General features: G+C 38.7%; 1 protein-coding gene and 1 long non-coding RNA gene across 7 annotated transcripts in view; one reads left to right on the top strand and one right to left on the bottom strand.

Moving 5' to 3' along the window:
* SLC16A7 (solute carrier family 16 member 7) overlaps window positions 1–26,324 on the bottom strand; it is a 180,794-nt gene that overhangs the window by 26,743 nt on the left and 127,727 nt on the right. The gene's annotated exons all lie outside the window — the stretch shown is intronic.
* LOC122427325 lies at window positions 11,383–24,121 on the top strand. Its single transcript, XR_006265392.1, has 3 exons — window positions 11,383–11,417; window positions 17,257–17,266; window positions 23,988–24,121. It is a non-coding gene; the product is annotated as an uncharacterized LOC122427325 (long non-coding RNA).

Genomic DNA, 26,324 nt, shown 5'->3' with positions numbered 1-26,324 from the left:
GCTCATCCATCATGTTGCCTGTCTTCAACTTCACAATTTCCCACTTTGCTTTTTACATTCTTTCATGATTCATTATCTGCTTCTTATTCTTCTCTCACCACTAATTTTTACTCATGTTTTGCTCTTCCTTTAAAGACTCAACTCAAAACCCACCATGTCTATGATAGTCTGTCCTTGGGGCCTTGGTCTCACGTTTCCAACCACTGACACTATCTATTGTCAAATGTAGGAATAAATCTCACCACCTTTTTTCATGAGTTCTTAATTAAAATCATGACTTAAAATATGTTTTCCTACCCAAATCTTGTTATTTCCTATAGATGATAATCTCTTTGAAGGTCAAATGTACGCATTTGCTTCTGTTTTCCTATAGTACCAAGCTTAGGGTAGTATTTATACTTGATAAGTGTTACTTGAGAGTTTAATTTTATTCTAATGTTGGTATGTATTTAAATATATGGTAACTTCCATTACATGAAATTAACATTTTACTTACTTTGAAATATTCTGTGATAAATAAATATGAAGAAATGGCACTTAAAAAAACCCAGTGGAAATTTCATGTTAAATTTATGTTTGAATATAATGGAAAACCAGTATCTCCTCTAAAAATACCCTCATGGTTACCTATGATAATGCACAGTGATGTGCATGATATATGAGAACCATTATATGGAACTGGTATACTTCTCACTTAATCCCACTTTATTGCAAATGGGTTCCTTTTTTTTTTTTCATTTTAAAATGGGCATATTTTCCTATGTGACATCAAGAAATAAAACCCACCACAAAGAGAACTCTTAATCCCCATGAACTGACGTAAAGCAACTTACGTCTAATGGCCGCTATGCATCATAAATTCAAAATAAATTAGTGGCCATTAACACACAGGCTCCCCATCATTTGTATTACAAATGATGCTTAGACGTCAGGCATTACTGGAACCACCTTTCAGCTGAAGAATGATATTGATATTCTTCAGCCAGAACACATTAAAAGGATCCAATGAAAGACACCAACTTCAAGAAGGATATAGCATGTTAGGCTTGTGATGAGAATATTATTTAGGTTTCTCAGTAGCAAAAACATTTCTTCCATTATAAAAACTACATTTCTGAGGTAGAAATTAAATATGTTTCAAGTCAAAATGACTTTTCAGGAACCTTGTAGTGGTATACTATTTATACCTTAGCTGTTTGGCACCTAAATCACAAACCACACAGAGACCATTCAAAATATATTCATGAGCTATAAAAGACAATTCTGCTTTCACTTTTATATCATGCTTTAAATTCTTTTCAAGATGATTTAATTATACAGGAAATGTACTGGGTTTTATTATTGGTATCCTAGAAAAGGAAACTTCTAGCTGAATTTTAAGAAACTAGAAGGGAATGTATGAATTTATAGCAATATGTGAGGATTTAAAAAATATATGGCTATAAATCTCAGGAAACAATTTTTCTTAATCTGTTAATTTTTCTTCCAAATATAACTTTTGAATAATTATCTAATCACAGAAATAAAATAGCTACAACAATCTGCACTGTCAAAGTCTCCACCTCCACATCATCAACTTAAGGAAATTTTAGGAATATCTGTGATTCTTACCTGAATCTCTCAGGTTAGAGGTTATTGTGATTTCCCTCTCTAGCCAGAAAGTCAGGTTACAATTGAGAGGACCCACAGCATTTGCACATTAAGGGTGTAAGACTATCACTTAAATATGTTTGCTCATCTCCCAGTTCCCTTCTTGTGTTTCCCTTGCGTGGCCAATCTCAGAGATATCTTTCACATTCTAGTGAGAATGAACTGCGTACTTTGGGACTTTCCTAGTGGTCTAGTGGTTAAGAATCTGCCTGCCGGCGCAGGGGACACAGGTTTGATCCCTGGTCCAGAGAGATCCTGTGTGCCGCGGAGCAACGAAGCCAGAGTCCCGCAGCTCCTGAGACCGCGTTCCTAGAGCCCGAGCTGTGTGAGGACAGAAGCCGCGGCAGTGACGACCGGCACACCACGACAGACAGTGGCCTCTGCGCAACGCAACAAAGAAAGCCCGCAGGCAGCGGCCTGGGACGGCCGGTGAATAAATAAACACACTGCACGCTTCTTCAACAAAGCTGTTAAAAAAAAAAAAACAAAACTCAACTCTTCCAGAAATCAACTCTTCATCTAACACCCTCTCTTTTGCAAAATGTATATTGGCAGGAGGGGTTAAGGCTGAGCGACTTCACTTTCACTTTTCACTTGTATGCATTGGAGAAGGAAATGGCAACCCACCCCAGTGTCCTTGCCTGGAGAATCCCAGGGAAGGGTCGCACAGAGTCGGACAGGACTGAGGTGACTCAGCCGCAGCAGCGCTGACCAGGCTAGCAGTCTCACTGGCTCTTCCTCAAGCACGCAGTCACTTCAGTGGATGACAAAGGGGGGAACCAGTATGGGATGTCAGTCCAACTTCTAGTAAATCCCTTACAAAGCAGTGGAAAAATAAAGACCGTTGAGTATTTGAGAAAATTAATAAAGAAAGGAAGAGGTTGAAACTCCTTGAGAAAGGCAAGAGTAAGAAGACAAGCCAGTTAAAAACCAAGCAACAGACTTTAGTAATAGATGGTCCTCCTCTTGTGCACTGCACCCTTTCATATACCTGCTTTGGCTTATTTCCCTAGGAATCCATAAAAATTCAAGAACCACTACATTGCTACATAGGAACACAAATAAGTAACATTTTAAAGTATACTACATGCTGCTAAGGCCTTTCTCTAATATATGTATATTTGCATAGCAGCACCTTTTCAGTGTGTGAAGATCTTGAGTCTTTGTTTGTTCCATTTGACTTCTCACAACAATCTGTCATGCGTAAATATCACTGGATATTGGATGGAAAAAGGAAAATCCTATAGACAGAGGAGACTTGCAGGCTACAGTCCATAGGGGTGCAAAGAGTTGGACTTGACTGAGTATGCATGTGGACAACGGACAGAATAAGAAGTCAGGCTTAGAGAGTTCAGGTGCCTGACATGAGGGTCACATGGCTAACCAACAGTGGAGTAAAGACAAAAATGTAGTTTTTAAAAAATCTAAAGTGCTTAGATAGCCAATGAACTCATGGATTGGAAAAGTTGAGATAAAAGTTAATGAGACATATCTGGGATTCTTATCCTGATGCGAAAGACTTCAAAGCACGAAGCTTGGGGCTACGAGGCTTGCGTTCCTATGACTAGTCTTCTGATCTTTGGCCAGTCATTTAACCTTTTAAACTTCAGTTCAGTAACCTAGAAAATGGTGATCATATCCTTCCCCAAACTCAAAAGTTGTTCAAAATTCAAATGAGGTAATGCATATTAAAGAATGTTAGAAATTTTAAAATGTCACACAAATATAAAATATTATAGTTTTTGTCAGTTAATTTGAAGGTTTCTGAAAAAGACTTAAGGGTAGATTCTCATTTGCCTCATAAGTCTTGGACATACATAAGAATAAACTATCTAAACATGTTTGAGCTTGAATAATTTTGCATTTAACTCACAATATGCATTATTAGGGCTTCCCAGGTGACACTAGTGGTCAAGAACTTACCAGCCAATGCAGGAGACTCAAGAGATGTGGGTTCGATCCCTGGGTCAGGAAGATTCCCTGGTTTGCATGGCAAACCACTCCAGTATTCTTGCCTGGAGAATCCCATTAGATGGAGGAGTCTGGCTGTCTACAGTCCACAGGGTTCCAAAGAGTCGGACATGACTGAGCAACTTAGCATGCAGCAGGCATGCATGTGTTATTAACTATTATATTAAAGGAATTAGATTAGTTCCCCTTCCCCCTCAAAGACATAAGGCATAAAGATATAAAGGACCTGCCTAGCAGAAATTTAATCAACTTATTTCCTTTAGATTACACTTTGATGTTTTTTTATTTTGTGGTGGTGGTGTTCAGTTGCTTAGTCATGTCCAACTCTTTGCAATCCCCTTGGACTGCAGCATGCCAAGCTTTTCTGTCCTTTAGCATCTCCCAGAGCTTGCTCAACGCATGCTCACTGTGTCAATTATACCATTCAACCATCTCATCTCCTGTCATCCCCTCCTCCTCCTGCCCTCAATCTTTCCCAGCATTAGGGTCTTTTCAAGTGAGTTGGCTTTTCCCATCAAGTGGCCAAAGTATTGGAGCTTCAGTTTCTGCATCAGTCATTCCAATAAATATTCTGAGTTGATTTCCTTTAGGATGGACTGCTTTGATCCCCTTGCAGTCCAAGTGACTCTAAAGAGTCTTCTCCAACACCACAGTTCAATAGCATCAATTCTTCAGCCCTCAGCCTTCTTTATGGTTCAACTCTCACATTCATACATGACTACTGGCAAGACCATAGCTTTGATTATATGGGCCTTTGTCAGCAAAAAAAAAAAAAAAAAAAAAAGTCTCTGCTTTTTATTTTGTGCAGTGATAGGTTTTCCTCCCATTTTGTTTATAATCTATTAAAAAGCTCTCTATGGGTCTTGGACTCTGCATAGGAAGGATGGGTGGATAAACACTGCTGTAGACAAGCATAAGTGGTAAAGAGATGTCAGAGCTTGAAAACTCCTTGGCTCTATTAACAGAATCATACAACAGTGAAATAGAAGACTACTAAACCATTCCACTCTGAGAAGCATGTAATTCAAGAGCGAGTTGCTGAGCTCAAAAATGCTGCCTGGAATCTGAATACATCCCTTAATAAATAAAAGAAAGCGTAAAATATATGGACTTGGTCCAGATACGCAGGAAAAATGTTGTCTAAAATATGGCTATCAACCAAGTGCTCCTTAGTAAAGTCATTCTTTGGCTTTCTTGTGATTTACTTGGTTTATTAAATAATAGTGCTTTTTGCTTTACCAATATTTTGTGGTTGTTTAGTTGCTAAATTTGTCTGCCTCATTAGAGACCCCATGGATTGTAACCTGCCAGAGTCCTCTATCCATGGGATTCTCCAGGCAAGAATACTGGAGTGTGTTTTCATTTCCTTCTCCAGACTATCTTCCCAATGCAGGGACTGAACCCGCAACTCCTGCATTGGCAGGCAGATTCTTTACCACTGAGCCACCTAGGAAGCCCTACCAATATTTTATTCAGTTGCAACTATATAACAGTGATATAAAAGCTAACACACTCAATTCTCACATTTAACTATATTTATATATTAGCACAGAAAATAGAGAAAAAAATTATAATTTTTGGACCTGTGTTTCTCAGCTATTTCTAATTTTAGAGAGCCCAGTGTTTTAGCCCAGTTGAGCTGAAAGCTCAACATTCAGAAAACTAAGATCATGGCATCCAGTCCCATCACTTCATGGCAAATAGATGGGGAAACAGTGGAAACAGTGGCTGACTTTATTTTTCTGAGCTCCAAAATCACTGCAGATGGTGATTGCAGTTATGAAATTAAAAGATGCTTACTCCTTGGTAGGAAAGTTATGACCAACCTAGACAGCATATTAAAAAGCAGAGACATTACTTTGCCAACAAAGGTCCGTCTAGTCAAGGCTATGGTTTTTCCAGTAGTCGTGTATGGATGTGAGAGTTGGACTGTGAAGAAAGCTGAGCACTGAAGAATTGATGCTTTTGAACTGTGGTGTTGGAGAAGACTCTTGAGAGTCCCTTGGACTGCAAGGAAATCCAACCAGTCCATCCTAAAGGAAATCAGTCCTGGGTGTTCATTGGAAGGACTGATGCTGAAGCTGAAACTCCAATACTTTGGCCACCTGATATGAAGAGCTCACTTATTTGAAAAGACCCTGATGCTGGGAAAGATTGAGGGCAGGAGGAGAAGGGGATGACAGAGGATGAGACAGTTGGATGGCATCACTGACTTAATGGACATGAGTTGGGTAAACTCCAGGAGTTGGTGATGGACAGGGAGGCCTTGGAGTGCTGCAGTCCACGGGGTCGCAAAGAGTTGTACATGACTGAGCGACTGAACTGAACTGTGGTAGGAATAAGTTATGTGGATCCTGCAGGGTAAGGCTTCGATCATTCCTGGTAAATGTGGAACTAATCATTGAGAATCTCTGTTCTAAAAAATCAGTCTAGATTCCCATAAGTAGTGGGTCACAACTGACCTCTGTGTAGACATTGCAGAGTTTACTTGCAAATGTGAAAACTTGCAGTTCACCTACTACAACACCTCAATGATTATCAATAACTTTAAAGAAAGAATCAATTCCCAGACCTACTTTTAACTGTATCCACAGAAGTAGGGCTTCCCTTGTGGCTCAGCTGGTGAAGAATCTGCCCACAATGTGGGAGACCTAGGTTCAATCCCTGGGTTGGGAAGATCCCCTGTAAAAGGGAAAGGCTACCTGCTCCAGTATTCTGGCCTAGAGAATTCCATGGACTTAGTCCATGGGGTTGCAAAGAGTCGGACACGACTGAGCGACTTTCACTTCACTTCACTTTACTTCACAGAAGTAGACAACTGGATAGCACTACCCAGATATCAAAGTCAGCTATCTTATCTGCTATTTGAAAGCTGTGTTTAGCTTCTCCTGAACTGTCTTTCTGTCTTCAGATGCCTACTTTGATCCAGCCAAGTTTAAATGAGAAATAACAACTTGGTTTACGTGAAAAATGAATGAGACAAATTGGTTAACAAAGTGAGGACTCATCACTTTTCTGCCTGATCATTTTAAAAACCATAAAGGCATGTGATTAGTAAAACCTTCAACTATAAAACTCTTTCACGTAAAGAGGAAGAAAAAAGAAAAATCTGGGCTTTTTGTAGAGAGAGATGAGTCATAAAATTTTAGTTTTCACAGATAATTAAAGAATTAAGGCTATAAAATTATAGCCAAAAGAGAGGAAGGAAAATGTTGAGTGAATAATGATATGGGAATCAGAAAATGACATTTAGGAGAAAGACATGTGAGAGAGACAGAAAGAAAATGAAGACACCATTTTTCCAGACAATTATTTATTTATTGTCACAGAAGACTCACATGAAGTAAGAAGTCAGAAAGAGATGACGGAAAAAGGGAAGGAAGAACCCACTTGACCTGTCTAGTAATCAACATGTGAGTTATAATACCAATAGGTGACCTCATCTCCTAAGGGTATACTGAAATTGTATAGATTTTAACAGGAAGCTCAACACTAGGGGAAGAAAAATGACTTCAAGGGGAAAACTGGATAATTATGAACTTAATTATCCAAGCCACACACAGGCATGATTAATGAGAATGAGTTAAGTAGCGAGTGATGACATATATGGGGCATGACTTTCACCCAACTTAATGACACCACTAACAATCCGAAGTGGAAAAGTACTTCACAGGTTTTAAGTTACAGAAATGAACTATAAAGAAAAAGTTTAGACAAACTGGAAAAACAATCTCAGACAAATATCTAAGCAGAACTCTTACTTATTTAATATTTCCTTATTTCAGAAGTTGCTACATTTTCAGAATTTCCAGGGTTTTACTTTCCTGTACAAAGTACAACACAATATAAAGAAGTGTGGGTCCCTTCAAGGGGAACATGACTGAATATCATCCCATAGGTTTCACAGTGTGGCATTCATAATCTAGAACATTGTTTGAGGATATGTTGTGTCTTATAAATTCAAATACTATTTTCATCAGTAATTTAAGAGCATACTCATCGCCTGCGGACAAACTCATACTGACTGTTTGCCATGCTAGTTCAAGCTATTATCACTTATTTTGATAGACTATTGAATGCTGCATAAATATAAGGTAACAGCCATCAGGGGCATTTTGTGTGTGTTGCTAAGGGGAGAATATGCAGTGGATGACTTCCTGTCACAGAAGGAAATATTTAGGAACAGAGAACTAGAATTGAGTAATGCCATCACTCTTCTGGCTGGCCCTAGTCCCATTTGCATCAAATACTTGTCCATTCTGATCACCCTAGAAGTGACCTTTCACAGCCCTGCTGCTCCATCAAATCTATCACACAATACTCTTTTCTCTACCTTTCTGCTGTGCACTATGGAACTCACATTCTATGGTTTATTTGATTTTTTCTTGTTTTGTCTTTTTTCAGTGCCATGGCTGCTCCATTAAGAAACTGCTTGCTTAGATGCCCTTTCAATCGGAAAGCATTTTATCTCCCACCCAAGCACTTAGGGCCAGGAGGTGGCATACGTGTTCTCCCAGTTTTCTATCATCTTTTAAACTCCCTATCCACCTTTGCTCTTTCTTTTATAAATCTCTGTGCTTCTTTGAAGCTATTTCCATCAAGTTATAGCATGCTCTCCAAACTCTTTCTTGCTATTATCTATTGGCACCTGGGTCTCTCCCACTCACATTCATGGCTGGCTCCTGGCTAAGAGTCAAACTTTACTTCACTGCCATCACCTTTCTTAGGGACATCAATATACATGTAGCTATGTAGTTTCTTGACCTTTTTATTTATTTCCCCTGACCTTTTGGCTTTGTTTCTCTTTTTGGGTTGAATTCTACCTCAATGATGCAATCAATGAATGGTCATAAACTGGAATTTATCATCAACCAAGACACTACCTTCCCTCTAGTTCCAGTTATAAACATCACTTTCACCAACTTGGACCTTTCATTTTACTTGCTCTTATCCTCACTATCAACAATTTCCAGTCTCATCAAGGTTCTAGTCCATAGATGCTATTGCTTCCCTCTCCAATCTCCAACATTTATCCAGTTCTCCTACACTTCTTTCCCTCGTGGAATTTAAATTGGATGGTTAATTCTTAGAAAAACTCCTTCAAGACATCCTTGGCTCATTTACTCCTTCCTCCATAATGTTTATCTGGAAAATACCTAACTCAGGATGAACTCAGGAAGATTCCCTTTCCCATACTTATTTTACTAAAGACCTGAAAACTGGTGTAGAAAAATCATAAAACTATACTGACTGGTGCCTTTACATTTTGTGATCTCAAACTGCAAATGTAATCTCAATAGTGTCCCAGTGCTGCTCTATACTTTTCTAATAATTCAGCTTTGGGTTTACCAGGTGGCTCAGTGGTAAAGAATCCCCCTGCCAATGCCGGTCAAGATGGTGGAACCACAGGAGACAAGGGTTCAGTCCCTGGGTTGGGAAGATACTTTGGAGGAGGAAATGGCAACCCCCTCCAGTATTCTTGCCAGGAAGATCCCATGGACAGAGGAGCCTGGTGGACTATAGTCCGTGGGGTCACAAAGAGTCAGACACGACTGAGCAACTAAGCATGCAGGATTTCACATAGCACTTTCTCTGTCGGTACCCACCTCTCCACACTCAGCCAATGGAGACCAGAGAAGTCATCACAGGGATTAAGTCATCTTTCCATGTCCAACTCTACTCAAATATGCACTCATATCCCTTCTCAACACAACATGTATATCCACCTCACATTTTCAATGATCTTGCTAACAAAAGTGTAATACTCAGAATCACCTGGCTAAAGTTCCCTTACCATTGGACAGTGTTTGGATGGGTATTAGCAAGTTCTGCCTCATGACCACTCCTTTGGAGTATCATTCTTATCTAGATGAACAAAAGAATTTACTGTGATTACTATTGCAGCCTAGAGGGTCTTTCTTATTATTTGAGGTGACTCTTCACATCTCTGTTTTGATCCATTTATGCATTGGCCATAAAATATGAATCTCTGGATAATCTTATTTTTAAATACTGTATTGCATTAAGTTCCCCATTTTTTTTTTTAAGAGATGTAAGTAATGCTTATTGAGTGGTGAGTTTGGGGAGGAGTTGAACTGAGGGTACTAGGTCTTAGGATAAATGAGACAGAGTCAGAGCAAGCCACCCTGAGAGTCTGAAGATGGAAGATACTAGACTAGAAGTCAGGTTTCCCGGTGCCCAATTCAGCATGCTTTTAATTTTCAATGTGGTTTACTAACCTGCTCACTATTAAGAGGGTTGTTAAAATCTGGTGGATCAGAAATTGGCTAATAAGATTTAGACCATGTAATTCAATATCAAACTGAAAAGCAGAGATTTGTGAGAACAAATATAATTTCTGAAATCAGTATATTTCCCTCCCTTCCTTTTTTCCGTACCTTTTCTCTCCTTTCTTTTGAACTGGAACATATACTTATTAATAAAAAACATATATTTAATATGTCTCTCAATCTATACCTAAAAACTTTAAATATTCTCCTTTCAAGACAGTTTAAAATACTGATTAAAACCCACACTTTGGCCAATAAAAATTGCTACTCTTTATATTCCGAAGGCCTTCCCAGAAGTTTCAAGTTGCTTGTATTTGCTACACGAACGCTACTGAAATCAGATTCTGGTAATCTGCAGGTCCAAGGCAACCCAAATCAGCCACACGTACTCATTTCTCACCATAACTGAGATAACTTTAAACACAGTCGGGGGAAAGATTAGACTGAGATGAAAAATGCTTCTGAACTCTACCCATTAACTAGTGGCTTTGATCCTTTTCTCATAACTGGAACTTTATTGGGATGGTTCAGTCCATTCTTTCTGTGGTCTGCTGAGACCACACTAGACAAAATGTGGCAATTTGAGTCACCTCTCTAAAAAGAAAGATGTTTTGTTCTGAACAGTGCCAAATAAACTGTCAACACTCAAGAAATAAATTACAATAATAAGAACACGTAGGAGGCAGTTCAGGGAGAAACAAGTGAAATGTCTAAAAGGCTAAGGCACTGATTTATGAGAGATGATTAAGAGAACAAAAAATGAGTAGCTTGATCAAATAATACTAAGGAAGGTGATGGAGTAACAGCTCATATTCTTTTTGAAAGACTTAAACATATCGAAAAGTAAAGGCATTTATTATATAATATCACCAAGTAGGATAATAATAATCACTATATAGCTGACACTTCTTCAGGATAATTTTCAAAATACATCTGACATATCACTGAGTATAATTAAGCAGTACAGAAATTATTTTAAATCCGTAAGACGTTTTTTGGTGATGAAAATAATTTGACCAAGAGAAGTCATTTCTAATGGAAGAACGTTATTACCATTTTTCATAGGAAAGACAGAGTCTGACCTAACAAAGAGAAGTAATCCTTAAAGAATGAAAGATGGATCCACAAAAGCCTGGAAGTCTGTAGCAGGTGTCCTAAGCCTACCACTGTTACTCTCTGGGTAACTTTTAGAAAACGCATCAATTTCTTCATCTGCTTTTTATTTGTAAGGTAAATCAGCATTAGAATGAAGAAAACCTTCTTTCACTTTGTAAAGGTCTACGAACTCATGTAATTATAATTAAAAGCATGAAATGTTTCTTGAAATAACATTAAATTACATGGAGTTGGAAGTGGATTTTAGGTGTTTAATGTTTACCAGTTTAATGATAAACTGTGCTTATAATATGACATTAAGAACTCAACAGCCACATTCTACTAGTTTAGTTATAGTAATAGTAGTGTCGGTCATTCAGTCGTGTCTGACTCTTTGCGACCCCATGGACTGTAGCTCACCAGGCTCCTCTGTGCATGGGATTTTCCAGGCAAGAATACTGGAGTGGGTTGCCACTCCCTTCTCCAGGGGATCATCCCAACCCAGGGATCGAACCCGGGTCTCCTGCACTGCAGGCAGATTCTTTACCACTGGCGCCACCAGGGAAGAGGCTTATTTAGTTATAAATATGAGCAAAGACTTATTCCCTATATCTCTGGGATTAAATACAGAGGTTTCTTGAGGGAAAGCATCTATCCAACAGTATTTTGGGGGATATATTATTATCCTTTGGCCATGGAATTTCAATAGACACCATTTTAAAGCAATTTGTGACATAGTAGGAAGTATACTACACTTTCCATAATTTATCTAATTTACTGATATTATCATAAACTAAAAATGTTCTATTATCATCTTTATTTTACAACCAAAAACCTGATGTAGAACTTTCTGTCATTGTTTTGCTCACATGCAGAAAATTCCCCTAAAACTCAATTTTAAAGAAATTATCCCTAAAAGACAAAACCACCCCCCACCATCTCTTTAAATAGACTTTTAGTAAAAATATTCTAATGACATCATTAACTGCTTATAATGATCCATATAATTAAATTAGAGTCCATTTATGTCTTAAATTCCAGTCCCATTTATTTATTTTTATTTACTTATTTGCCAGTTGAAAATCTCTCAGATATAAGCACCCACCTAGTTTCAGCAAGTCTACTATAAATTATATCATATAAAACAACATATATTTCCCTGGGAAGAATGAAATAATACATCAGATTAGCCAGTTAGATTATAATTCTCTTTAAATTCTTTTTCATTGTTATTAAAGCCTAGAGACTAACCTCAAGAAAGATTTGAAATGCGGTTTTTAAACATATTGTCAATATTAACATTATTTAATAATTGCATTTTCTTCTTTCCTTCTATATGTACATGCCTGAAAACTGATATTGAACTATGACAATAAACTTAGCCTTCAGGGAGGCACCTGATATGTCCTCTGGCTGGTGTGAAAGGGAAACGGCATCCCACTTTGACACGTTAATTGTACTTTTTCTTCCACTGTCACCTAATCCTCACACTAGCATAAGATGGACACAAAAGCAGTACTGAGGATGTAAGAGAAGCTGCTTTGCACTTCTATGGTCTTCCAGGTTTTTCTGCTTTAAAATTTTCTTGGAAAGTGTACACAACTGCTCACAAAACAGAGGAGGCCTCTGTGCATTAAAATCATACAGATGGATATCCCATGACATAGACATTATTTATACATATATTCTTTATCCCCACAATTAAAACTTCCATTGTTAGTCTTTATAACCTGTATGCCAGTTTAGGAATGAAAAAAAGAAGGATTTGTAAAATATTCACTAACTGTAAGTAGGAAAACACTTCCCATACACATAAAAAGAAAAGCAATGGATATATTTTTTTAAATCAATGCAAACAGGGAACAACAGTTGGAAAAAACCATTATTTTAGAATTTTGTAATAGAAAGTCCCAGAGGGTTTGCAGAGCTTATGAGTGTTTTCTGCGCGTTTATACCATGAATTCACAACAGCACAGAAAGCCATAGCATGCAATGCCGCGCACTCAGATGTCTCACATTCCACACTTTATGTTATGGGGAGGGGTCAGTTTTGCATACAGTGTCTGTTGCCATCACACTAAAATGCCAATTCTTTCTAAACATTTCAAATCCATTTTATCCTCCAGGAAGTCTTGCTTTTCCCTTTACACCAACTCTTCTTCGACCGTTAAGACTGCCTTTTATGTCTCTTCTCTGAACTCACGGTAGTTCATATTTCTGTCATTAGGGGGTCTCACACAGATCTAATAACTTTTACTTCTTTTTTGTCTTAACTGGATGAAACTCCTTGTCTTAACTGGATGAACTTTTTACTTTATGACATAACAGTAAATTAGATTAATTATGGAAAGTGTATTACACTTTCTACTATATAACAAACTGCTTAAAAGACTATGTCTTTTTTATTTGGGGACAGCAATAATTTCTGGCACACAGAATAGTTCAATACATATTAATTAAATGAAGAAAAAAAAAAAAAAACACGAACAAAGACATTTGGGTTTTGAGAATGTAAAATCACACCATTATTGAGTAGCATAGCCAGGAAGATAATTCACTTTCTCATGGCTAAGCTTATGATTTTAAATAATTTCGACAATAATCCATTTGTTCATTCTTTCAAAATATGAAGCACCTACTATGTTCCAGGACATAGCTACCCAGGGGGGCTATAACAGTGAACAAAACGCAGAAAAACCCCTGCTCTTATGAGGTTCATGTTCTAGTTGGGGGGCGGGTGTTCCAAAACAGTAGCCATTAGTCAACTAAGGCTTTTTAAAATTTTAGTTAAAATAAAAAACAATAAAAATGCAGTTCATTTCTCAAACTAACTTCATATCGAGTGTTCAATGGCCACATGTGGTTAATAGGTAACATATATTGGATAACCGGATTTAAAGGACATTTCTATAATCACAGAAAGCTTTCTGATAAAAAAAAAACTAAGTGACAGTGACAAGTGCTACAGAAACAAAAAAATTATGCAAGAACGGAGGACAAAATTGTGTGGATGTGATGTTCAAATTTTAGCTAGGATAGCTCTAGATGATGGCCTCTCTGGGAAGGTGAATTTTGAGTAAAGACCTGAATGAAGCAGAGGCATGGGTGTAGCAATACTTAAATGATATTCATCAAGAAAATGCAATTCCAGGTAAAGGGCAGAATAGATGCAAATCCCTGAGGTGAATATGTGTTTATTACAGAAGAGGTGTGAGTCACTTCTCAGCCTTATGGCTAAGACCAAGTGTATATGCGGGCTTCCAGCAGGCACAATGGTAAAGAAACCGACATCTGCTAATGTAGGAAATGCAGGTTTGATCCTTGGGGGCGGGAAGACCCCTGGAGGAGGAAATAGCAACCCACTCCAGTATTCTTGACTGGAAAGTTCCATGGACAGAGGAGCCTGGTGGGCTACAGTCCATGGGGTCGCAAAGAGTCAGACATGGCTGAGTGAGTGAATACATGCGGTGAAAGCAGGTTCCTATGAGGCTGACATTCCTAGGAATGGCGGGTGGACCAGTGTACCAGAGCAGAGTGAGCAAAAGGGAGAATGAGGACGTCCGGGGAGCAACAGAGGAGAGGGGATATTCAGAGGGAGATGAGAAACCGTGGAAGCTTAGTAAGTCTGCAGAGAGGAGAGACAAGATTGGGCTTAGGTTACAACAGGATGTCACCAGCAACTATGTTCACAAACAGGGACACCAAATCACAGGCTACAATAATAATCTGAACCGCAAACAGTCATGCCTTGGACCAAGTAATGGCAACAGTGGGGGTGAGAGGTGATCAAATGTAGGATTTGTTTAGAAGGTGGAACAAAAGATGTGCCCACTGGGATCAAGAAAAAAATAAACAGAGAAGTCAAGGGTGGTTCTAAACATTTTGGCATGATCAATATCTTTGGGGGAGAATTTCAGATCAAATGTAGATAGGTTAAGTGAGAATGCCTATGAGGCTTTTGCGTGGAAATGTTGAATCCTTCTACACAGGTCTAAAGTTCAGGAGAGATTGGGACTAGAAATATAAAGTTAGGAGGCATTAACTTATAAATTAATAGCTCTAGTCATGAGAAAGTGTGAGTCACCTACACAGCAAGTATATGTAGAAACTAAGATTCAAGAGGTGACCTTTCCAATGTTGGGAGTTTAAGGGAATAAATACTGAGCTGCCATTTGTGGCAGCAACAGAAAAAACACAAGCATGGTCTTTTACAAGTAAAATTAAGAAATTTTAATAAAAGACCAATCACTACTATATCAAATACTGCTGAAAAGTCCAGTGTGATGAGAACTGAAATACAACCACTAAACTGATAACATCGGAGTCATGATTGATCTCCAAAGTAGCAACTTCAGATGAGTGGTGGGAATGAGAATTGATGAGAGTGAGGGCAAAGAGTTTAGGAAGAGAGAAATTAGAGATACCAAATACAGCAACATTTTTAAGAAGTTTTACTTAAAGGGAAGGAAATAAATAGAGTGTGGTTGACAGAAAATAGGAGTCTAGAGAATGTTATACATTTGTTTCATTTTATTCCCCCAAGTTGGAAGATGAAAGATCATGTTTCTGTGCTATGGGAATGGTCCTGTTGTAAGAGACGCTACTGCCAATGAAGGACGCAGAGGAAGTTCATCCGCAGTGACCTTCAACAAGTGAGAGACAGAAGAGGAAGGGCGTGAGTGAAGGGCTTGGCATTAGTGGGATGCAGACAGGACAGGTAAGAAGGTAGACTACATAGGTTCAGATGTACACAGTTGGGAAAATGTGGTAGTAAAACATGTGACAATTCTTCTGATTACGTAAACTTTCTTAATGAAGTAAGAACAAAATTATCACCTGGGATAAAGAATGAAGAAGGAGGGAGACAGGACTTAATTGGTTGTCCAGTGGCTAAGACTCCACACTCCCAATGCAGGGGGCCTGGGTTCAGTCCCAGGGAATTAGATCCCACAAGCGTCAACTAAGTGTTCACAGGCCACAACTAAAGATCCTGCACGCCGCAACAAAGATCAAAGATTCCGCATGCTACAGCTACACCTGACACAGTCAAATAAATAAATTTTTTTTTTAAAAAAGAATGAAGGAGGAGCGGGGAGGGGTAAATTAGGAATTTGGGATTAACATATGCACTCAACTATATATAAAATAGATAACCAACAAGGATCTACTGTATAGCACAAGGAACTATACTCAATATTTTATAATAACCTATAAGGGAAAAGGATCTGAAAAAATAGATATGTATGTATGTATGTATAACTGAATCACTTTGCTATACACTTGAAACTAACACAACTTTGTAAATCAACTATACGCCCATAAAAACTGCTTTAAAAAAAAAAAGAATGAAGGAGAAGATGACAGTGGACTTTAAGAATGAGAATTCAGTGAGAAATGATCATCTCATGGAAAGGGAGAGAGACTGGATTAGAGTAACAGAATACAGACTATGGCTACCAGGCAGCTAAAGGCCTATTTGAGATTATGATCATAATTAAGAGACCAGTACATCCTGCAGTGGTCATGTAAGGATGTGAGAGTTTGACTATAAAGAAAGCTGAGCACCAAAGAACTGATGCTTTTGAACTGTGGTGTTGGAGAAGACTCTTGAGAGTCCCTTGGACTGCAAGGAGATCCAACCAGTCCATCCTGAAGGAGATCAGTCCTGAGTGATCAATGGAAGGACTGATGCTGAAGCTGAAACAGCAATACTTTGGCCACCTGATGTGAAGAGCTGACTCATTGGAAAAGACCCTGATGCTGGGAAAGATTGAAGGCAGGAGGAGAAGGGGACGACAGAGGATGAGATGGTTGGATGGCATCACCGACTCAATGGACATGAGTTTGGGTAAACTCCAGGAGTTGGTGATGGACAGGGAGGCCTGGTGTGCTGCAGTCCATGGGTTCGCAAAGAGTCGGACACGACTGAGCGACTGAACTGAACTGAACTGACATCCTGTAGCCTATTTTTCTGCAGTTTCAGTGAGCTGTGCAATGCAGGCACAGAGCTGGTGAAGAGCCAACTTGAGGCAATTCCGGTTTCATCGAGGGATGCAGGGAAGTGCGTGGGGAGTGAGGCAGGCAAGTTGAGAATGTATGCAAAGAAGTGATCATCACTGAAGCTGATCTTTAGCTAGGTAAGGCGGGTAAAGCTCGTACACCGACACGTGGGTCAGTATCAACACACATATGGAGAGTACCAGTCAACTGAAGGGTTCCTAGGGTTGGGTACTGGAGGAAATGGGCTAAGATAGACTCCAGTAGTGGAGAGAAAAATACTAGAAAATCGAGACTGTGAGAGGCTTAACAGTCATTGGTAATGGCAAGTTTAAGGATGTGAATATGGAGTTAGGTTCTCACTCGAGAGAGATCGAATGATGATGGTGATAATGTTGATGGTAACTACTACTTCCTGACCTACTCTTTCTCTTACAACAAACTGTCTATGTTGGAATCCATAATCCTCTTTCATTTTGTAGAGGAAGCACTAAAGCTTTCTTTAGATAACACGCTTTTAGGAGATATAAGATATTTTCTTTAGATAGCAAATTTTAGGAGACATTAGAAACTTGGCATTCCTAGGCCTATCTGACTTCAAAGTTGTACTTTTTCTCTGTGTTATTTTAGTGAGACAGGAAGTTCATACTACTATGACTGGTCCTTTTCAATAACAGAAAGATACATTTCTATCGGCATGAGAACTAGTTATGCCTTCAGAAAATTATATTTTATTCAAGAAAACAGATCAAATTCACAAGGAAAAAAAGTGATATCAAGAAACTGTAGTCAACTATAAGTATACAAATTTAACAGTAATATAAGAAAATTCCAAACTAGGACAAATATACTCTCCTTCCTATTTTATATTCTTTTGATAGTGATGCCATAATGGATGAAATATATGGCTGATGCATATTATCCCAACCTGGAAATTAAGAAAGAAAAGGATAAGGTTCTTTTTAAGATTTTTTTTAATTTATTTTTTAATTGAAGGATAAGGTTCCTTTATCACTAAAACAGAAAGTAAACAGAAATATGAACTTTAAAGTCAGACAGACCAAAGTATGAGCTGCTTTTCCAATATTTCCTTGAAAGGTAATCATGCTATCTTATTCTTAGTAAATTCACAATTCAACAACCTCAATAAGGATGAACTGATGAGGAATATAATTAAACACCTTTGTTGCCATTTATATCTAGATCTACCATTCGTGAGTTTATCTAAACTTTGATTCTTTTAAAATTTTGGTCTAATTCATTTTTTATTGGGATCATACATTCTATTGGATTATGATTCTCTTATAAAATTTGTCTTTTACAGGCTTTCTTGGGTCCTACATTTCCTTCTCTCTCACTGAAATTCCAATATTGTGGAATTTAGTTACATCTATTCACATAATCCATACCCTTCAGAACTTTATATTCTTTCATTATCTCTCTTCTTAGACTTGATATTTCTACCCTATAAAGACAAAATCTGATTTGTCTGTCTTGATACAGGAGCTATCCTCTATTTCAAAAATAAACACAAACCAAGTATGTGTTTCTGATCCTTTTAGCTTCTTTGTTTTGAATTTTCTCCGGCTGCATTATGTTACCGAGTATGGTGCTCACTTTGTATACATATTGCGTTAAAATCTGTTCAGACAATATGCAGCCATTCACAGCAAAAGATGATGACTCAATGGCTTCTCTGCAATTATGATGGATTTGGCACCTCATGTATCCCACATCAGATAGCTTTTCTCAGATTACTGCATAAAAAAAGACTAGAAATGAAAGGAAAGAAACCTAGAATACAGAACATTAAGCTGGGACTAAAATTTAAAACAGTTAATTTGACATTTGTATAGAAGAAAGAGAGGCAAAACAAGATCATAGTAATAGAAAGATGAGCTTTTCCTCTTATTTATATATTTCTTTTAATTTGAAATCAAAGGCAAATTTAGCATTATCATTTGATACTTCTCTCCTTAATCCATTTTCTCCAGTTTCTATACTGGAGATGCTGTGCAGGCCTTTGGATAATTTTGATTTTTTGAAACAATTTAAATAAGCTCAATGTTAGTTGTTGTTATTGTTGTTCAGTTGCTCAGTCGTATCTGACTCTTTGCAACCCCACAGACTGCAGCATGCCAGGCTCCCGTGTCCTTCACTATCTCCAGGAGTTTATTCAAATTCATGTCCACTGAGTCGATGATGCCATCCAAACACCTCATCCTCTGCTGCCCCCTTCTCCTTCTGCAGTCAATCTTCCTCATCATCAGGGTCTTTTCCAATGAGTTGGCTCTTCACATCAGGTGATCAAAGCATTGGAGCTTCAGTTTCAGCATCAGTCCTTCAATGAACATTCAGAGTTGATTTCCTTTAGGATTGACTGGTTTGATCTCCTTGCAGTCCAAGGAGCTCTCAAAAGTCTTCTCCAACACCACAATCTGAAAGCATCGGTTCTTCAGCACTCAGCCTTTTATATGGTTGAACATTCACCTCCGTATATGACTACTGGAAAAACCATAGCTTTGACTATATGCACCTTCGTTGGCAAAGTGGTGACTGCTCTTTAATACGCTGTTTAGGTTTGTCATAGCTTTTCTCCCAAAGAGCAAGTGTCTTTTAATTTCATGGCTGCAGTCACCATCTGCAGTGTTTTCGAGTCCAAGAAAGGAGATATGTCACTGCTTTCACTTTTTCCCCATGTATTTGCAATTAAGTGATTAGAGCATTACATTAACATCACATACGCAGGTTTACATGGCAAGTATGTTTGCCCCGATAACCACCTTGTTCTTTTGCATCATGTTTAATTAGGGGGATCAAACTAATTGAATGAGAGTTCAGAAATGTATATTCATGAACAGAAGCAAAGACATTTTATTTATAAGAAACTGAAGTAGAGAAGTATCTAGTAACTTGTTAGAACTACTCCACTGGTTAGTGGCAGGCCGGAGTCTGGGCAGGCAAATCCAAGTCTGTACCCTAAACCACCATCTGCACTATGTTATAGGTAGCACTAGTGGTAGGCAACCCAGCTACCAACGCAGGAAACACAAGAGATGTGGGCTTGATCCCTGGTTCAGGAAGATACCCTGGAGGAGGGCATGGCAACCCACTCCAGTATTCTTGCCTCGAAAAATCCCCGTGGACAGGGGAGTCTGGTGGGCTACAGTGACATGATCGATCACAGAGTCAGACATGACTAAAGCGACTTAGCATGCATGCATACTGTCTCTTTAAAAAAACAAGGTAGGGGAGGTGGCAAAAAAGACCTCTTTTGTTTGGGAATTTAGTTAAGAATCAGTTATTAATCTTTGAAAGTTTTTATATATTTGCATGTATGAATTAAAAATCAACAATTAAACACTACCAAGAAATTGAAACAGTCTGTCAGTGGAAAAAAAGGATCACGCCTTAGAAAAAAAATATAACCAAAAAACAGTGACAGTTGAAAGGTCATGAATATTATATAAGTATCATTGAAGGTAAAACTAATATTCAAATGTTTAGCTAATTTGGGACTTATTAAATTCATTCTATGGTAAATATTTGTGACTTAGTTAAAGCAACAAAATGTCTAAAACCAAACAGAAATTCAGGTTTCCTGGTGAGATATGTTTTTCTGCCACTACTACTGGCTCTCCAAGGGAGATGGAATAGCTACAGAAAATACAGAAATAAACCATTTCTATTTTCAATTTTCTTTCTGTACCAGTAGATAGAAAAAATATCTGTATCTGCTGATTATTCAATGTTAACTGCTATATCATTCATTAAACCTATGAGATTAATACTAGTTATAAAGAATAAGAGGTCACAAATATGAACTTAAATACAAGGTGGATAAAAATGCTTTCCTTGTTTTCTTTCACGTGCATATTTTGGGATGTTTGCAGTACACGGGGGCCACGCTACTTCGTCAGGAAAACTCATAAATTGCCTTAAACTTCCACTTCAGTTGCATATGACCTAACATGAGCACCAACTTTAAGGAGCAGAGGTTATCCTGCCCTTGTAAAGTTTTATCCAGCTACTAAAACATACCATGTTTGATTTAAGGAACACCTCTAAGTAATATCTTTGTCACAACATAAAGGTACTTAATATTTCTTAATAGCTTCAGTGCTCATGAGAAAGGCTTATAGTTCATTTCATCTTAGTCATCTCACTAAACTTGCTTTTCTTTATCTGAAAAGGCAAAATTAACTCTTAGATATTTTATATATACTTTAAACTAATTGTGAAATACTCTTCATAACCAAGAAGTATTTGGAAGGTTGATGACAACCTCTAAAGTGTTCAAGGACATTCTAAATGAGGTTATTAAAATTCAATCCTTTGCATGTTTCTGATATGGGAGGGGGGAGTTTATCCCAGACAATAAGATAAAGAAAACAGGGCGGCTTTGAAAAGTTTCTCCATCTCTAGATCCACGTCTGCTCTGTGGAAGATGACAGAAATCTGCAACATTGAGCAAGATCTCTGTTTCAAAAATAGTTTCTGTAGCCCAAAAGTCAAATAAGCAGCTGCCTGCTATTTCTGCCACGTGGATTTCACAACCATCATTTCCACAGCACATAACATTTCATCTTTCCACTAACATCTCAACAGCTTACAACAACTGAGATAAAATCTCAAATACTTTGATCTTACTCCAATTTTTTTTTTCTCCTAATTAATAGGACTAAGAGGATACTGTAAATGCTTTTGGTCTCTAGATGATTTTTCTTCATCAATGTAAGTTGTGGACCTGAACACTGAGAGTTTGGAAAAATTAAAAGAAACTCCAAATCACTAATACACACACAGTGCTTATTCTTTTCTTCTTCTTTATTCATTATCTGGATTTCACGCATGTTTTTATTGACAAATTTTTTTCACTCATCATCTGAAAAGAACATATGAATCCAAAGTAGATCAAAGTTCTATTGGGTTTATTCCTTTTCAGCCTTCCAGGAATACACACTCATTACTGGGATGCTGAGAAAATATATAGGTTGCTTCCATTTGGTCCCTTGGATTTATATTTAATCCAATCATTGATTGCATGGGAGGTGAGGCCAAAGAAGCATGGCATGAACCAACAACACACTATAACCATAAAACATTCCTAGGGAGTGCAGAGCACATTCTAATGAGAACAATGTAAGCCTACTGAGTACCGCTTCAAAAATTTATCATAGCTCCCATAGAAGCTTCCCAAAGCTTTCCAGTTAATGCCCTTCTAGTGACTAGAAAGATTCTAAGTATCATTATTATTTCTTTAATAGCTTGAGGAATTTGTATTCCACTAATATGAACTTCAGTAAAATCGAGGGTGATAATCAATTGCATTAGTGCAATCATAAATGCTAACGTAAATTAAATTTTTGATGGTGCAGGCTTATCTCATTCTTAAAAACAATAGATAAAACAACTATAATAAAAACTGGGTTACTCCAAACCCTTTTTGTACAGCATAGGAAACAGTAATTCTCTCATATAAAGTCTATAGGTAAGGTTGATCTTCATTATCCTAGGATTCTGAATTTTTGAACCTGTCTGCTCCCTAAAATACACTTGTAATCATCAAATCAATATTTGCAGTAATTTCACTGTCATCATGGAGATGTGCAAAGTGGAAACAAACTGGAATCAGTCATCATGCATGTTCCCAACTGAGGTGTCAAACGAGGTGACACTCTGCCTTCTTGTTTCAGCTCTCCATCGATAAACAAGGGTCTTCCTATCTAGTTCCCACATTTCCCAAATCGCTTTCTGTTGGTGATTTTGCTGTCTGAAATGGCTTTCAAACCTAGCGCTCTGGTCGCTGCCTAGGGTGACTAAGCACAAGAAGACTGTGATGTGCCTCAAAGGAAAAACATACATGTTACGCATGTTTCTTTCAGGCACGCGTGACAGTGCCATTTGACATGAGTTTCATGTTCATGAACTGATGACATATATTAAACAAGGTGTCTTTAAATAGAAATACACATAAAACAAAGTTATCTATTGATCAGTTGGTGAAAACGTGACCAGAAGCTTGCAGGAACTTAACCTTGTATTTTGCTTAGAAGCAGGAGAGCTCAGTAGGCAATACTTCAATATTTACATCATAGAACATAACTAACTGATTCACATAATGAGAATTAATTGTATTTTAACACATTCCGGATTTTATGCCATCCATTTCAGTGGATTTTATGCCATCAACTATACCTCTCTCCATCTTGCCCTCATGTATTAACCACATCCCTCTTCTTTGCTACTAGAACTCTCTATAACTCTTCCCCTTTAGGGCTTTCATTTACACTATTTCTTCAGCTTTAGATACTTCCCTTCCTTTGATGGATATATCCTCAACCTTCAAGTTCAGCTCAAGAAACATTCCCTGATCATGCTTTTGAGATATGTTTCCTTCTTATGCAGTTTCATACCAACTATTATGTTTCTTTACTCATATATATCATAGCTTATATTAAATAAAGAAAAGTGAAAGTATCTATTTCATATTCTGTAAGCAACTCCTGTGTCTGATAGCTTTGTGCCAAGCCACTAATTTGTACATTGTAGATGTTCAATGTACACATGTAGAATAAATGAATCAATGAAATTATATAAGGTTTAGTCCCTAGTTCTGGAGTAGGAAATGGCAACCTACTCCAGTATACTTGCCTAGAAAATTCCATGGACAGCAGGGCCTGGCAGGTTACACTCCATGGGATCACAAAGGATCAGACATGACTGAGCAAGGACGCCTAGTTCCTAATTACGACACTGGATTACCCACGCATCCCCATCTCTGATGATCCCAAATACTGTGCATAATTGGGCAGAACCAGCACTTCTGCCACAGTTGGGGACCTCATCGTTGAGTCAGATCCATGAAATACACATCCGTCTATGCAATTCTAACCAGTCTGTGTGTGTGTGTGTGTTGGTCACTCAGTGGTGTCCAACTCTCTGTGACTCCATGGACTGTAGCTTGCCAGGCTCCTCTGTCAGTGGAATTCTCCAGGCAAGAATACTGGTGTGGGTTGCCATTCCCTTCTCCAGGGGATCGACTCAAGCTAGGGATCACACCCAGGCTCTCCACATTGCAGGCAGATTCTTTACTGTCTGAGCCACTAAGGAAGCCCAGTTCAGTCTATAGCACAGCCTAAACCATACCGCAAAACGGACTGCTCCAGGGGGCATATTATGGCTGCCACCAGCGGCCACACACCCTCAGCCTGTAACACAAATCCCACCGGCTCTGAACATGACACCACTTTTGTGTTGCTTTGGGTCATGGAGTCTCTGTAACCATCTCATCTTCTGACGAGAAGTTCTTCAGGTTGCTCTAGTCAGATTTACCATCTTGCTTGAACCTGATCTAAAGTTTCATTCTTAATTACGGCTAATATCAAGACCTGCACCAGCAAAAGCAGCAACCACCACAAATGAAACACTAAAATCTCCTAAGCATGAAGCTCAGCGCGCTGTTTCTTCACATCAGTGGTTTCTGAAATAAACCTGGCCTTCCTACAGTACTGGGTTAATGGGGCCTGGAGGCCCTAGGGGCAGGGAATTTTATGAAAGTAAGTTCTGACTTTTTACCCTCATGGGGAGGCAGGAAATTATGAAGTTGAGATTCCTCTAAACTTAGGAAGGATTTTCAGATATACATGAATGGCCCAATTCCCTGAGTCGGGAAGATCCCCTGGAGAAGGAAATGGCAACCCACTCCAGTATTCTTGCCTGGAGATACCATGGACAGAGGAGCTTGGCGGGCTACAGTCCATGGGGTCACAAAGAGTCAGACATGACTAGGTCACATGAACACATATAAGATGGCCCAAAAGAATGAGCTATGTCCACTTCACCAGCTGAAAAGTAGGAGGCATAGGGGAAATGCCACAGCAAACATGAGTAAAGGCTATACTGCTTTCGAACTGATTACTGACCTATTAATTTCTTGCTCCATCCTCTGTTTCCACACTTTATCGGCACAGGTTGCTCTAGTCAGATTTACTATCTTGCTTAAACCTAATCAGAAGTTTCATTCTTAGTGGCTAATATCAAACCAACACCAGCAACAGGAAGCACCAACCACAAGTCAAACGCTAAAAATTCCTAAGCATGAGACACAGTGCTTTCTCTACATTATAATTATTTATTCCTGGGCAGCAACCCTGACCAGTGGACACCATATGGTACATGTACAAACATCATTTTGTTTTGTGATTTTACAGACAGGGAAAATGAGGATCCAAGGTCAAAAGTGTGGCACAAACAACAAAGTGGCCAAGTCCACATTGCATATTTGTTATCTTGGATCTCATTATTTTAGTGGCAATACACTTCTGCATCTCATAGGAATATTAAGCCATTAACAAACAATCCTGAGATGCTAGGACTTTGTAGATTGAAGCTCCACTCAAGGGGCCAACTCTTGTCAGATACAGTTGAGTCCTCTGGTTGGCTATTATGTATTATATTCCATTAGGCAACCCAGAGTCTACATACAGTACGGGCATTTTGACATACACCTAGATAGCTATTTAGCTATAGAAATACAAAGTTCTCATGAGTGATTAGTAAAAAAGCGGCATATGGTTTTATTCCTGGGAAATCATATATTAATCTAATTTTAAAAGAGTGCCATGTTCAGTACCTTGGTCGGGTCCAACTCTTTGGGACCCCATGGACCACAGCCTGCCAGGATCCTCTCTCCATGGGATTCTCCAGGCAAGGGTACTAGAGCAGGTTGCTATTTCCTCTCCAGGGGATCTTCCTGACCCAGGGATTGAATCCATGTCTCCTGCATCTCCTGCCTTGGCAGGCAGATTCTTTACCGCTGGGCCACTGAGGAAGCTCCTTTAAAAAGAGTCATGAACACATTGCTTTCTCTTCAAGAGCCTTCCTTCCTCAGGGACGCGTGTTGCCATTCCCTTAGGGAACAGCCCATGTCCTACACCAAATACACAGTTCCCCTGAGGCTGCCAATGTTAGCTTCTCATCCATCCACTGCCTGCAGGGGCAGATGCAAAGTTGGCCAGATTCTAGCAGTCTTCCCCAGAATTTGTCTACATACAACTTAGGGAAGAGAAGCAGTCTCCCCTATGTCAAATTTGAGACTGAAACGTAAGACGTAGAAGCTGTTAATCACCTTCCTTGTGTCAGCGGGAGGCTACTAAAGTAAACAGACAAAGATATTCCACCGGAGAGTGGAGGGGAGACAGCAGTATGATGGACAGATAGAAGCCGTCTGCCTTAGCCGACCTGGAAGACTCTGTTAGCTGAGCCCCTTCTCTGATCTTCATGCAGGATGTTTTCTCTTTAAGCCTTAGGGGATTGGAA

Source organism: Cervus canadensis, chromosome 25, assembly GCF_019320065.1.
Source record: "Cervus canadensis isolate Bull #8, Minnesota chromosome 25, ASM1932006v1, whole genome shotgun sequence".
Classification (NCBI taxonomy): domain Eukaryota; kingdom Metazoa; phylum Chordata; class Mammalia; order Artiodactyla; family Cervidae; genus Cervus; species Cervus canadensis.
This window is presented reverse-complemented; position numbering and strand designations above follow the sequence as displayed.